The sequence below is a fragment of the Castor canadensis genome, chromosome 7, assembly GCF_047511655.1.
Source record: "Castor canadensis chromosome 7, mCasCan1.hap1v2, whole genome shotgun sequence".
NCBI lineage: Eukaryota > Metazoa > Chordata > Mammalia > Rodentia > Castoridae > Castor > Castor canadensis.
The window spans coordinates 15491540-15506496 of record NC_133392.1 but is presented as its reverse complement, the minus strand read 5'-3'; the positions used below and the strand labels follow the sequence as shown (position 1 = coordinate 15506496).

The following is a 14957-nucleotide window of genomic DNA, read 5'->3' as shown; positions in this document are numbered from 1 at the left end:
AGCACACAAGGGAGGTATGAGGATAGGTAAGACATCTAAAAAACTAGATAGCATTTGTGGCCCTCAACACAGAGAAACTAAAACAGATACTTTAAAGCAACTGAGGCCAATAGGAGAAGGAGACCAGGAACTAGAGAAAAGGTTAGTTCAAGAAGAATTAACTTAGAAGGGAACACAAATACACAGGAAATCAATGGGAGTCAACTCCCTGTATAGCTATCCCTATCTCAACTAGCAAAAACCCTTGATCCTTCCTATTATTGCTTATACTCTCTCTTCAACAAAAGTAGAGATAAGGGCAGAATAGTTTCTGCTGGGTAGCAAGGGGTAAGGGGGGGCAAGGGAGAGAGTGGGGGGCAAGTGAGGGAGGGGGCAGGGGGAAGGGGGAGAAATGACCCAAACAATGTATGCACATATGAATAAAATAAAAATAAAAAAAAGAAATTGTCTCTGTTAGACATAAAAGGTTGTTATTGAATGTGAAGATATTTTCCCAAAATAGCACTTTATGTTGTATAAGACTGAATATTTTCATTGAATATCACTCACATTTTACTTGGATATTTTAAAGCACTGTCTTTATATTAGACTATGCTTTTGATGTCTATTAGTGCAATTGATTCCTGTATTATATTTTACATTTAATTTGATTATAAAAATTTGCCTTGAGTCACAGGCTTGGCTCATGTTTTGAGAACCTGTCTAGCAAAGTGCAAAGCCTTGAATTTACACCCCAGTACCTCCAAAAAAAATTGCCCTACCTAGTTATTTAACATTTCTTAAAGCAAGGCTTTTCTGTAGAGCAAGTCCAAAATGTTGAAGAGCTGTATAGTTTTATTTCAAAGAAAAAGAAATAACTGCCAAAAATGAAACAAGATTTTTTTCACATGGTGTTACCTTGCATAGTATATTTCTACCAGTTTAGGAAACTTAGAATAGCATTTATAATTTACCCTTTCTACTATTCTTTTGAGGCATCACAAGAAGAAAACTGTTATTAGGTAACTTTCAAAAATATGCTAGTATTCCCTTTAATTTCAGTAACACTTGTTCTATTTTCTCAGGAGAAAGAGCTATTCTTGTGTCAATCCTGTATTATTAATGCTACACTGTAGGCAAAAACTCTAGATCCACATGTTTGGGTGGTTGAAGACAATACAGCACCTTTTGGAGAAGAAAGCGGTGTCGTCCTGCAAATGTGTCCTTTATAGCAAAAGGCACTGCTTCCTTACAGACATGGTTCTAGAGAATTCTAGTCTGACCATTTTTAGAGCTATGCTCATTTTAAAACCTCAGTCTGATTTTTCCTTAGTTGGAAAACTTTGCCCTTTATCCTTATGGGAGAATGTGAGGGCTTGGCAGGAGCCGCCATTAACTCTCATTAATCTGCACTTTTGCAGCAGTAACAAAATTCCTTTCCTACAATGTAAAATCTAAGTAGCAGTGCTGTAGGTTAAATGTGTCCTCTAACGTTTACTTAGGAACCTTAATCCTCAACATAACAGGGTTGGGAGTTGGGACCTAATGGGAGGTGTTTAGGTCAGGGAGGCATTCTTCTCATGGAAGGATTAGTGCCAATTAGAAAAGGGCTCAGATTGTGAGTTTTATCTCTTGCTTCCTCACTCTCAAGCCCTCTTGTTTCTCTGTCTTCCACCATAGGTCCTTGCCAGAGATAGGCCCCTTAATCTTGTTCTTCCCTGCCTCCAGAATAGCAAGAAATAAAATCTCTGTTTTGTGTGAGTTACCCAGTCTCAAGTATTCTGTTATAGCAACACAAAGTGGACTAAGACCGGCAGGTACTATGGCTTAGTTATCTTTTCATCCCTGGTACTATGATTCTTGGTGCATTGGTAGGTGTTCAATGAGCACCATAAAATGAATATACTTCAAGCTATCTGGTCAAACCAGCACATGTCAAATATGTGATTAATTTTAAATATTCACTTTCAACTTAGTCATTTAATTCAGGTTTCATGCTCACAGGTTTGATGTCCAAATTATCTGCTCCCATTTTCACTAGACCTGTAATAGAATTAATAGAAACCCTGACTACTGTATTCAGAGCACAAGTTGACCATGAATATAAAGTTTTGCTAAAACACTTTATCAATACTTACCTGGCAGGGGAGCTACCATGATCACGAAGGTAGTTTTCCCATGGCGAGGCTTATCTATTGCATGCCGGATGTGCTGACCCCTGTAGTTTTCCCAAATGTGGGAAACTAAACTGCATAATTTGTGGCTGTGGGGGACTGCATTTGTGCTCTACCCTGATAAAAACAATTTTTAAAAAATCAGTTTTTGGTTTGGTACCAAAAAGGTACTTAATTTATACACTTGATGAGTTTGAAGATAAGTGTATACATATAAAATTCCTAGCACCCATCTATGACATAAACCTATCCATCACCTTCAGATGTTTCCTTCTGCCCTATGTATTTACTTACTTGAAAAGATCACTCAACATAATATCTACCCTCTTAGCAAAATTGTGAACATATAATACTCTGTTTTTACCTATAGGCTATCCAGTAGGAATCAAGAATTTGTTCATCTTGTACAATGAAGTTTTTACTTTGACTACTATTTCCCTGTTTTCCCCTAGCCTCTAGCAACCACCAGTTTATTCTGCTAATATGAGTTTGGCCATTTTTGATTCCTTATATAAGTGATATTTAATATTTGTCCTTTTGTGTCTGGCCTACTTTACTTAGCCTTGTATCTGCTGAGTATATCCATGTTGTTACAAATGTTAAATTTTCCTTTAAAAAAATAAGATTGAGTAATATTCCATTGAATGTATATTTCACATTTTCTGTATCCTTTCACTCATTGTTGAACATTTACGTTATTTCCATGTCTTGGCTATTGTAAGTCATACTGGAATGAATGTAGGAACACAGACATGTCTTTGAGGTACTGTATCCAACTCCTTTAAATATATACCCAGAAATGAAAGCGCTGCATCAAGTGGTAGTTCTGTTTTTAAGTTTTTAAAGATCCTTCATACAGTTTTCCATGGTACCTGAACCAACTTCCATTCCCACCAGCAATGTACAAAGCACTCCTTTTTCTCCATATCCTTCACAAACACGTATTATCTTTTGTTTTTTGATAATAGCCATCATAACAAGTATGAGATAACCCATTGTGGTTTTGATTTGTATTTCTCTGATGATTTCTAATGTTGATCACTTGTTATATATCTTTTGACTACTTGTATATCTTTGAAATGATATGTGTTCAATCCCTTTCTCCACTATTTAATAAGGTTATTTTTGCTATTGAATTTAGGGTTTCTTAACATATTTTGAATATGAACCCTTTATCTTATATATGGTTTGCAAATATTTTTTCCCATTCTGTAGGTCGCTTTTTTATTTTACTGATTGTTTCATTTGCTTTGCAGAAGCTTTTTAGTTTGATGAATGCCATTTGTCTTTTTTCCTTTTATTGCCTGTGCTTTTGGTGTTATATTTAAGATATCATTGCCAAAGCCAAAGATAAAATTCTGAACTTTACCAATGAAGCACTTTGGACACAGCAATGTTCTGAGATTCTTCCCTAGACTCAAATAAAATAATATAATTTAAATTCCTAATTCCTCAACAATTAAGGAAACTACCATTTCCCTCAATTGCAGTAAAGCAGCTTTGGCTATTAACAAACAGCTGAACACTTGTTAGTAATGTGTGAAGTTGATAGGTGCCCGATGAAACCTCATTGCTTTAAGGATCTTGTTGCAACGAGAACTGTTCTTCCATTACTAGACCTGTGAAGCAGGAGTTCAAGAATAATTGTCTGTGAGCAAGACAGTGCAGGAAGTTGCAGAATAAATTGCCATATCGCTCTGACAGTGTACAAAATTTCGGTCAGGGGCCATGAACCTCACGTGCATGGTGTTTCAGATATGTTACAGGTGAAGGCCCCCCTCCATTACATTTATGAGCCAATGGGTTCTGGAATGCTCAATTTCACAACAGGTGTTAGATTGTTCCAGCACTGTTTAGAAATATCTCTGTAAGGAATTCATAGAATGGATTTTTAAAACTTATTTATTTAGAATCTATTTTTTAATTTACTGAAACACAACATAAGTATTATATAGAAAATAGTTATCCCACTATGCAACTAGTAGGTGTAAAAAGGGTTAGCATTTTAGATCAGAGTATTTTTGAGCTTGTTATTCAGTGTATGCCATTATTGTTGGCCATAGATATAATCCATGAGCAAGAAAGGATCCTCATTTTCCCATAGCTTTCTGTAAATGCAATGTCCCTCTTTGTAAATGGCCATTCTTGCTTCTAAGTTGCTATATTCTTTAAAAGGCACTTAAACCTATTTAAATTTGATACATTTATGCTGTTAACAATTTCTGTGGAAAATTCTTTAAATTAGTTGGGTTTTTCTATGTAATAGAGGAAAAAGGCAAGTTTTTATTCAAGTTAGGGCATTTTGCCAACCTTTTCTTTATGATGTATAGTAATAGTTCTGGGGCAATTTAAATGACTAAGAGGTAACTACTTACTTCAAAATGTTTTCACATATATTTCCTTTTGAATATCCTATTATGGGTATAAGTGAGATGGGACTTAAATTCAGGTTGTTACTAGCACACTAACAGCTCCAACTGGATCACTAGTTCATGTAAGCAAACCTTGGCTTATATTTAGCAAAGCCATTGAACCAGACAAAGCTATTTATACAATGACTATTTTGCATTTTTCTGTAGATCATTATTTTCCACACTTTTGTTGACTTTCATACCTTTTATCAAAACCAAATCATTTGCAAGCCCAAACGTAAAACAAACATAAAAACTGTTATAGTTGAAGGGGTGAGGTGCATAATAGACCAGGTGCAGCTTGCCTTTGTCCTACTACTTCTTTAGCCCGATGTCTCTACTGCCAAAGCACATTTTGAAAAAGGATACTCAAATGGAAAATATGATATGTAAGTCAAATGACTTATACTATCCATGTAGTATATAGTCATAGTACCAAATGACTATCCATATGGTAACCTAATTATAATCCTAAGTCAGTCATAGTACTGTTTTCTGATCAAAGCCTCCTTCTTCCTGACATTTCCCTTTCCAAGATGTCACTTTCCTGTTTCTCACTTCCATCCCTGCTGCTACCCCACACCCACAGTCTATGCAGAAACACACCCCCACACACAAATTTCCCACTTGTGACCACTGCCAACTTCTTAAACACTCCTATAGTGACAAAAGATCAGATCAGAAGTAAATTTCAGAGTAAATTAAGAAGATGTGGTTCCATCACTACCCTTTCCTTCTCAGCAGGTTCCTCTCCCCCACTAACCTTGACCATCTGCTTTTCTGGATAGCACTTATATGCTCAACTTTCTCAACTGCTTATTCTCTGTCTAAGAAAATAGGCTAGGACTCATTTTCTCAAAACTCTGATAAAAGACATGCATCCATTAAACAAATAGCTAATATGGTAATGTTATATCATGAATTTAGATTCTTCTCCCTCACCATATTTATATCACAATAATATTACTTAGTTGCATAATGCAAAGAATTAAGTCTTACTGAATTCAAGTTATAGGACTGGTTAAATGGCTATTTTTATGAATACTATACAGTTGGGTGACTATTTAGTGATGATAATATCTAGATTTTATAGTGCCTTATTATGAAGTTCTCAAAATAAAGTAGTTCTGTGTTTCCCAAAACTTGGGAACCAGACTGCCACTGATACAGGATATGAATTTAGGTGGTGAAGAAGGCAGTGGTAGATAAATTCCTGCCACTAAATAACATTGAATTTGATGTTCACTGACAAAGTATCTTTTAATTCTTTTGAAATGCCAAGGAGAAAAATTTCATTTTAGTGACAGTTTTATCTTGAAATAGAGTTATTTGGATAAATATAAGTTAAGATTCAATTAGTAATAGGGACTGATACGGTTTACAAAGAAATTGCTTACTTAAATTTGGGTGACTATCTTAGCTCATTTGTTGTACATAAAAATTCTTGGGTGGGTGACATTGGCTATTCGATCTTTATTTGTCAGCTGATGAAACAAGTGCTGTTTCAGGTGATATCTAGCAAATTGGAACCCTCTCTTCTGATAGTGTTGAATGCCCTGTCTTTTATATTAGAGTATAAAAATCATACTTGTCTTATGACTGACCATATTTGTTTATAATTATGACCATATTTATAAGTAAGAAATTACTGATACATAGGTACCTATATGAGTTCAGAAAAAATAGAGTATTTGATATATGAAAGTACATACTGAATAGATACAACTAATTATAGATAGACTTTGGGTATTCCAACATTGTGGAACTGATGAGGATTAGTTCTTAGGAAGTAAATATCAGGCAGATATCCTGCATAAAGTAAAATTCAGGGAGCACTGTTAAAACAGGATACTTTTCATAATGTAAACAGCTATTCCAGCTGTATTTTTATGTAAAATTCACTTCCAAAGAAATTTATACTTATCCATTTTGTATAACTCAAACAATATTTTTGATGTTCTTTTAAGTTCTTGATAGTAAATAAATATTTTGGGGAGTACAGTTTATTTAAAGCTTATTTTAAAATGATTTGATTTTCAACACAGCTAACAAATTTTTGAGTGAAATAGAAAAATGCTGTTAAAATAAGTTGCATTCATAAAAGATTTCCCCAGATGGAAATAAAGCATTTGCTATGAATAGTCTAAGTAATAGATGCACTTTTCCTTGCTTTATTTTGGGAGGGTGAAGGAGGCTGGTAGAAATGCACTGTCAAGTGATCAAATGGCATTCTACTTCTTCAGTTCATTAGAAATGTTATGAAATACCATGTACACAAACACAGTAAATCTTCACCCATTTATGTAACTTCTTGAGATAAAAGACTTGTGGAACATAGAAGTGATGCCTTCAAAACTTTGCTCTAAGAAAAACCAAGTAACTGACAAAATTTTTTAAAGAATGGGAAAACAAGACAACAAAAAATTTTAAACTCTCTCCTAATTTAGAAAAGGACCATTGTCAGCAACATGAAATCTTCCAAGTTCAACCTTAGCAATACACACTGGAAGGAAAGTTTCCTATGCTTTTTGATCAGGTCTAAACTCAAAGGACCATTATCAAAGTTAGGAATTTAAACTGCACCTGGGATTCAACACTGTGGTAATGCAGCTTATTTTCTATAACAGCTTTATCTTCAAAGTACGGAGTATGTTTTAATAATAGCTCAAAATTCTATTTTAAAAAGGATGGAAAATGGAGTTGGTAACATTTAAAGTGACTTGAATACTTCAGCATTCAGTACAAGTTCTCAGTAGTTTAAACCTAACAAAGTGTCATTCTCAAACTCAGGGAGAATAAATGTGATTTGAATTTTATTCTATATTGGCATGTAGTACACACCTGTGGTATTGACATCTCTATGTATTTTAGAACTATATCATCATTTTTATAATACATTTTCTGTATATTTTAGAGATATATCATCATTAGAAAATGCTAGTGATGCTAAGTTGAATAAAATAATGACATCTTTATATTTAGGTAATGAGAAAGATAAAATAATAAAGCAATTAATTAAATAGTCTCAGTCATCTTACAGTAACATTATGATAGGTAAAGAATAATATATTTTGTCAAAATTTTCATGTTTTATAAGTTTATCTAAAATTTATAGTTAAGATCACAAATGTGAAGTTTACCCTAAATAAACAAATTACTTTGTATACCTGGAGTTACTACTATGAGCAATCATTAAGCCAAATTAAGGAAGTATATTAGACAAGGTAAGTAAAGTGAATGCTTTAGTAAATTAATTCCACACTCCATGTGGATTAGCCCAGGACACAGTCCCAGTTGGGTCAGTGGTAGAAATGACCACACAGTAATTTAGGGATACAGGTTTTTCCCATCCTGCATTCAGCACTGCCATGGATCCTCTGATCGTCCAGTCCATCCTATGCTTCCTTCTGGACAAGGAGCAAAGGAAGAGATTCAGTGGATGTCTGTATATCACTTGCACTCACACAATGCAACTTAGATGGCCAGGGGCTAGCAAATATTGTCTAGGGTTATGCCAAGGTAGCAGAGGGTCACACCAGCTGTCCATGTCACACTAAGAAAATGATTTGAAATTTAAGATTAGCATTTTTATGTTACTCTGGTGACAAAGAATGATGTAGTTAGAAGGTATTCATGAAGACTAAGAAGGAAATCAGACAAACACAAGGAAAATAAGGCTTCTAAGGGAAAAGAATGATATTTAAGCTATGACCACAATGTGACATATTTATTTAAGGTATGACCATAATATGACGTATTTGAGTTTACTGTCTTTAGGTTTAAAAGAACAGAAATAATATGAATGTTTTACTGTAGTATCTAAAAGCAAACTATCATTCTGAGAAGAGTCTATTGTAGAAGACCAGGACAGAAGTCAGCTATGGGGTAATTTAATCACTTTTTAATGCCTGTTTAATGTTCACATTTGGGACACTTAGCAAAAGTTCTTAATCACAGAATTTTAGAAAATAAATTATTAATCCTAACATAAAAAAAGTTATTACCATAAGAAATAGAACATTGTAACTTAGAAGGATTTCATAAGGAACCTATAGAATTTTATAGCATTAAGAATTATCATGCACTGATAACCAGAATATATAGGGAACTCAAAAAACTAAATTCTCCCAAAATTAATGAACCAATAAAGAAATGGGCAAGTGAACTAAACAGAACTTTCTCAAAAGAAGAAATTTAAATGGCCAAAAACCACATGAAAACATGCTCACCATCTCTAGCAATAAAGGAAATGCAAATTAAAACCACACTAAGATTCCACCTCACCCCTGTTAGAATAGCCATCATTAGCAACACGACCACCAACAGGTGTTGGTGAGGATGTGGGGAAAAAGGAACCCTCTTACACTGCTGGTGGGAATGCAAACTAGTACAACCACTCTGGAAAAAAATTTGGAGGCTTCTTAAAAAGCTAAACATAGATCTACCATATATGATCCAGCAATCCCACTCTTGGGGATATACCCAAAAGAATGTGACACAGGTTACTCCAGAGGCACCTGCACACCCATGTTTATTGCAGCACTATTCACAATAGCCAAATTATGGAAACAGCTAAGATGCCCCACTACTGACAAATGGATTAAGAAAATGTGGTATTTATACACAATGGAATTTTATGCAGCCATGAAGAAGAACGAAATGTTATCATTCGCAGGTAAATGGATGGAATTGGAGAACATCATTCTGAGTGAGGTTAGCCTGGCCCAAAAGACCAAAAATCGTATGTTCTCCCTCATATGCGGACATTAGATCAAGGGCAAACACAATAAGGGGATTGGACTTTCATCACATGATAAAGCAAGAGCACATAAGGGAGCTATGATGATAGGTAAGACACCCAAAAAACTAGATAGCATTTGTTGCCTTCAATGCAGAGAAACTAATGCAGATACTTTAAAGCGACAGAGGCCAAAAGGAGAAGGGAACCAGGAACCAGAAAAAAGATTAGTTTGAGAAGAATTAATTTAGAAGGTAACACACATGCACAGGAAAGCAATGCAACTCAACTCCCTGTATAGCTATTCTTATCTCAACTAGCAAAAACCCTTGGTCCTTCCTATTATTGCTTATACTCTCTGTTCAATAAAATTAGAGATAAGGGCAAATTAGTTTCTGCCTGATAGCGAGGGGGTGGGGAGAGAGGGAGGGGAGAAATGACCCAAACCTTGTATGCATATATGAATAAAAGAAAATAAATTTTTAAAAAAGTATTATCATGCAAAGGAACATTTACAGATATTTTCAATCAATGTGTTCTCATGAAAATTTCTCCCTATTGCCATCTGGTTTCCAAACTTCTATTGTAATATAGTGTGGCACTCTAGATTGGGACATTCCTCTATTATGCTTATCACATCATAGTCTAACTGTGTTTTCTTATCTCCCAATTATGTCAGTTTCCTAAAACGCACGAACTGTATCTCATTTACCTTTGCAGCTCTAGCAAGTTGTGTTCATTGTGTCACTGGTAGGCTGATACCCCATACAATAATGTTTATAAAATATTGTTTCTAGTACCTGAAAAATATGTCTTTTGGTTGAATGGTGAAGAATGTGAAGAACTGTATGCATTCTGCCATGTTAACAAAATATAGTACCATTACTGTAATTTGTACTTTATAATGCAAATGTGTCATTGTTTAAATTCATAAAGCATTTGTTATATTAGATGTAGGATTCTATTATAATCACCTATTTAAATGTAAACATTATGAGAAATATTACATAGTATTTTGAAACTTCCTTTGAATGAGAAGTGTTTATCTTAATGCTACAAAAGCTAGTCACTTTGTAACTAAGAAGACAGAGCCTCCTTTTGACAGTGTCATTTCTACTATCCTGTACTTGGCTGTCCTTTTGGTTGTAAATTAAAATAGATGAAGGCTGTCTAGCCAAGTCAATGATGAAGCCTAACTTAATGTGATGTAATTGATGAACTCTAAATTGTCCACTTTTCTCTTTTCAAACACACTGAGTAAAGCTTAAAAGTCCAGCAGGGTATTTTGATTTATGTTCTTTATCACATCCATATGGAAAAACTCACTGTAGTGATAGAGAAACAGGAATTAACTCTTTATCATGACGCACATTTCTGTATGTTTGGCTACACAACAATCGGAAAAAAATGGACCCAACTTAAATACATTACCGGAACAACTACTGAAAAAAGAGGAGAGAAATGTGACCTGGATAGCAGAGGGTACTTAACAGATTGATGCTAAAGCAATTGTTAAATGATGTGGAACAAACAACTCTTAAAGGGAAAATATCTCAAGGAAAAAATCCAGGTGTATTTCTGAACTTGGGTCACCATGGTTTTTGTGAATTTTGATGAATCTGAATGCCCTTGAACCATAACATATGCCGGAAGTTATAAGTAAAGAGTGAGGAGATCATATTGAAATCTAAGCATGATGAGTCTTCTTAGCATATGGCACGTTCATAGAGTTCAAACTTGAATGATGCTATAATTGTTAATAGTGTCAAAAAGAAATGGGTTGTACTAGGAGTGGTCCTCAAGGGGTAGAGAAATTGCATAGCATGTGCAAGGCTCTGGGTTCAATCCCCAGTGCCACTAGAGAGAGGAAGAGGCAGAGGGTGAGGAGAGGGGAGGGAGGGAAGGGGAAGAGAGAGAAGGAGGATGGAAAGAAAGAAAGAGAGAAAGGAAGAAAAATGTGTTATTAAGCAATTGCCATGGGAAGTATTTTCTCAGTGCTTTTTCACTTAGGTTATTTCATAAAGATTACCAACACTGCTCACGCACAGGATTGTGATTTCTGCTCATATGATCTTTCAAGGCTAGCTAGGTAACAGAGAGGAGCAAGTTTAAAAAAATCAAGATTCTTTTCCAGACCCTAGTCCCATATCTTTTACTATTTGGCAGAAATGTTAAGGGTTATATTAACACTAGTAATCATTAAGTTTGGCAGCTGATAGACATTGGAACTAAGATACTAGAGTTCTTCTTTAATCATATGATTAATAGTAGTGTTTTCATGGTGCAAATGAAGTATATTCAGTAATGACAAACTAAAAAAATAAAATTTGAACCAAAGCATCACACAGGTACCCAATGTGAATGTAACTACAAACTCACTATAGTCTCATTTGTGCAATAACTGTTTTTTCGTTGCCATTCACTTGTTTGTGTTTTGCTTTTGTTTTTAATAAGGAATTGTAGTGCCACTAAGAACCAAACAGTGCTACTGAGACGCACATCTTGTTATCAGCAGTCAGTTACAACCTACCAAAACTTTAGTTTCCTGTCAGTGAAAAATTATCAGGAGAAGAGAGCCTAGGCTTTCTTATTAAACACTTATGTTAACAGGAATACAAAAAAGTAGTTCTGGACTAAGAATACTAGAACAAATTCTGGATTGTTCTTTAAAAAAAAATTAAACCTCTTGCCAAACTAAATTCAAAAACACTGGTGGGTGATCTCAGAAAAGCAGATGCACTATAAAAGTGGTGTTGCCAATACTATGTAAGGACAATATCAAGGAATAAGAAGCACCATGAGTGAGTCACCCAGCCTGCTAAAGGTCAGAGACAAAATTGAGAGGAGGATATGTCTGCCACATTTGAACACTCTTACTGTTTGAAGCTCTCTCTTCCTTTACTTTCTGTAGATTCATGCAGTTTTGGCTCTTTAACCACCTCTATGTATATTCCTTCCTATTGGTCCATTGCTCAACCTCTGAGTGCTTTTGTATTTATAGAAGATAATCATAAGACAATCTCAATATATACAGAAAGTTCAACATCATTCATGATTTAAAAATAATTTTAGCAAAGAATACAAGAGTTTCTTTTAACTAATAAGACAGATGTTTAAATTTTTATTTAGAAGATTATAAAGTTATGAAAACATTAAGTTTTATTAACTTTTACTGAGAAGCATTAATGATGACCCAACTTAATGGAGGAAAATAGCATATTCATGGAAGATTCAATGTAATAAAGTTATCAGTTCTACCCAAAGTGATCTGTAGATTTAGTGAAATTTCCATTGCATCAGGTTTTTTGTAGATCATGAAAGATAATGATAAAATTTCCATAGAAAAGTATCAATTCAGGCATCAGTAGCTCACGTCTGTAATACTAGCTACTCAGAAGGCAGACATCAGGAGGATCAGTGTTTGAAAGCCAGCCCGGGCAAATAGTTCATGAGACCCTATCTCAAAAAACCCTTCACAAAACTAGGGCTGGTGTAGTGGCTCAAGGTGAAGACCCTGAGTTTAAGTCTCAGTACCACAAAAACCAAAAAAGTATCAAGATACTCTAGACCAAGAAGTATAAGATCCAACGACTCATCTTGCAATATATCAAAGCTTGTTATAAAACTAGAATAATTAAGAAATTTGTACACATGGATAGACATTTAGATCAAGAGAACAAAATAAAGAAGTCAAACAACACACAGAATTGCAAACATGGCACATGTCCATGCAAGTCATTAAGGATAAAATGAATATGTTACAGCTTTATACAACACCATAGATAACTTGTGCAAACATAAGGCTAACTGAAAAATGCAAGATGTAAAAAAAGTCACAACCAGAGAACATTTTTACAAATATCAAAAAAAACCCACTGTTTACAATAGTGTTTATCTCCAAAGTGGGAAAGCAAGGAGATGAAACAGATAGGTACATATGTCCTGGTGTGTTCATTATATTGTGATTTTAACTTAATGTATATATGTAACATGTATTATTGTATATATGAGCATATATATATATATAATATACATAAGCCTATATAGTCTCTTGAATATGTCAGACATATTTTAAAAGAAACAGAGATTAAAGAAATGAAAGACTGGAGTGGGGTCTGATGCCTATAATCTTAGCTACTCAGAAGGCAGAGAAAAGGAGGAGTATTGCAGTTTGAGGACAGCCCTGGCAAAAAGTTAGATCCCCATCTCAACCAGTAGCTGGCTGTTGTGGCACATCTGTCATCTCAGCTACACAGGAAGCACAGATAGTGGTCCAGGTGGGCCTGGGCAAAAAATGAGGCCCTATTCCTTGGAATTAAAAAAAATACAGAAATAAATCCCATATTAAATATTTGATAATTTTATTTGCTTATCATTGGGAAAAGGGTGGAATATTTAATTAATATGGTGGGACCATTGATTATCTATATGAAATAGGATCCCAACTTGAACATACACAAAAGTTAATTCCACATAAATTGAAGATAATAGATTTTCATTTAAAGTGAAAGGCAAAAATTTTTTAATTTAAAGAAAACATAGCACAGTATCTTAGCATTTTTCCAGGGAAGAATTCCTTAGGACTCCAAAGCAAATAATTATAAGAAATGATGGCTATGTTTACATCAAAACTGAAACCTTCCATTAATCAAAAAAATCAAAAGAAGTATGAACAAATTATCCATGTACAGGGAGAAGGCATTTGTAAGCTATATTATCAACAAAGCATCCAAATTATTTAAATACTTGTTATTAATCAGTAATAAAAGACAGCTCAACAGAAAAATAGCAAAAGACATCAACAATCATTTATCATAGAAGCAGAAAAACAATTAAACTTTAAACTCTATAAATGATGAAAAGATGGTCATCACAATTACTAATGCATATCAAACCCACACTGAGAAAGAATTTTACATACACTGTATTATGAAAAAGTTGAAAATTACACAGTACAAAGAATTACTGTCCTCATAGAGCAGTGGGAAATGTAACTGGATATGACTTTGGAAGATAAACTAGATAACAAAGGAATTATCCAGTCAAATTAAACATATATGTAACGTATTCTTGAATTCACCATACAGAAATTTGCACACATGTACTAGGAAAGTGTACAAAAATGTTCTTGGGAATATTGTTTGCAATAGAAAAACCTGGAAATAACATTAATCTCTATTTATAAATAAATTGTATAATATTCATATAGTAGAATATTGTCAGAGTGAATAAAAGAATTAATTAAACAGATAGGCATCGACACGAATAAACCTTAAAAGATAACATACAGGAAGAGCAAATGGTTAGACATACACGGAATATAAAGTGAAAGCCCAGCGACAGTTAAGCCCAACATCATTTAGCAATATGGACATGCATGGTAAAAGTATTTAAAACAAAGTGAAAGTTACCACAATACTCAGGTATTGGTTTCATGTAGAAAGAGAGAGAGCTACATCTGGGAAGGAAATATAGGGAGCTTCAGAGATGCTGGTCATTCTCTTTCTGAAGCAATTGATTAGTGCATGGCTAGTTTTTATATAATTGCATAGGTTTCCTAGATCTGCTGTCAGAAAATGTCACAAGTTGTGTGACTTCAACAATAGAAATTTATTCTCACAGTTTTGGGGGACTATGAATCCAAACTCAAGATAT

At 34.3% G+C, this 14957-nt stretch overlaps 1 protein-coding gene and 1 non-coding gene across 2 annotated transcripts in view; both read left to right on the top strand.

The window, feature by feature from the left end:
- Positions 1-14957, top strand: part of Atrnl1 (attractin like 1) — a 744833-nt gene that overhangs the window by 467061 nt on the left and 262815 nt on the right. The gene's annotated exons all lie outside the window — the stretch shown is intronic.
- On the top strand, positions 2110-2273 carry LOC141425073 (U1 spliceosomal RNA). The gene has a single exon (XR_012450182.1). It is a non-coding gene; the product is annotated as a U1 spliceosomal RNA (small nuclear RNA).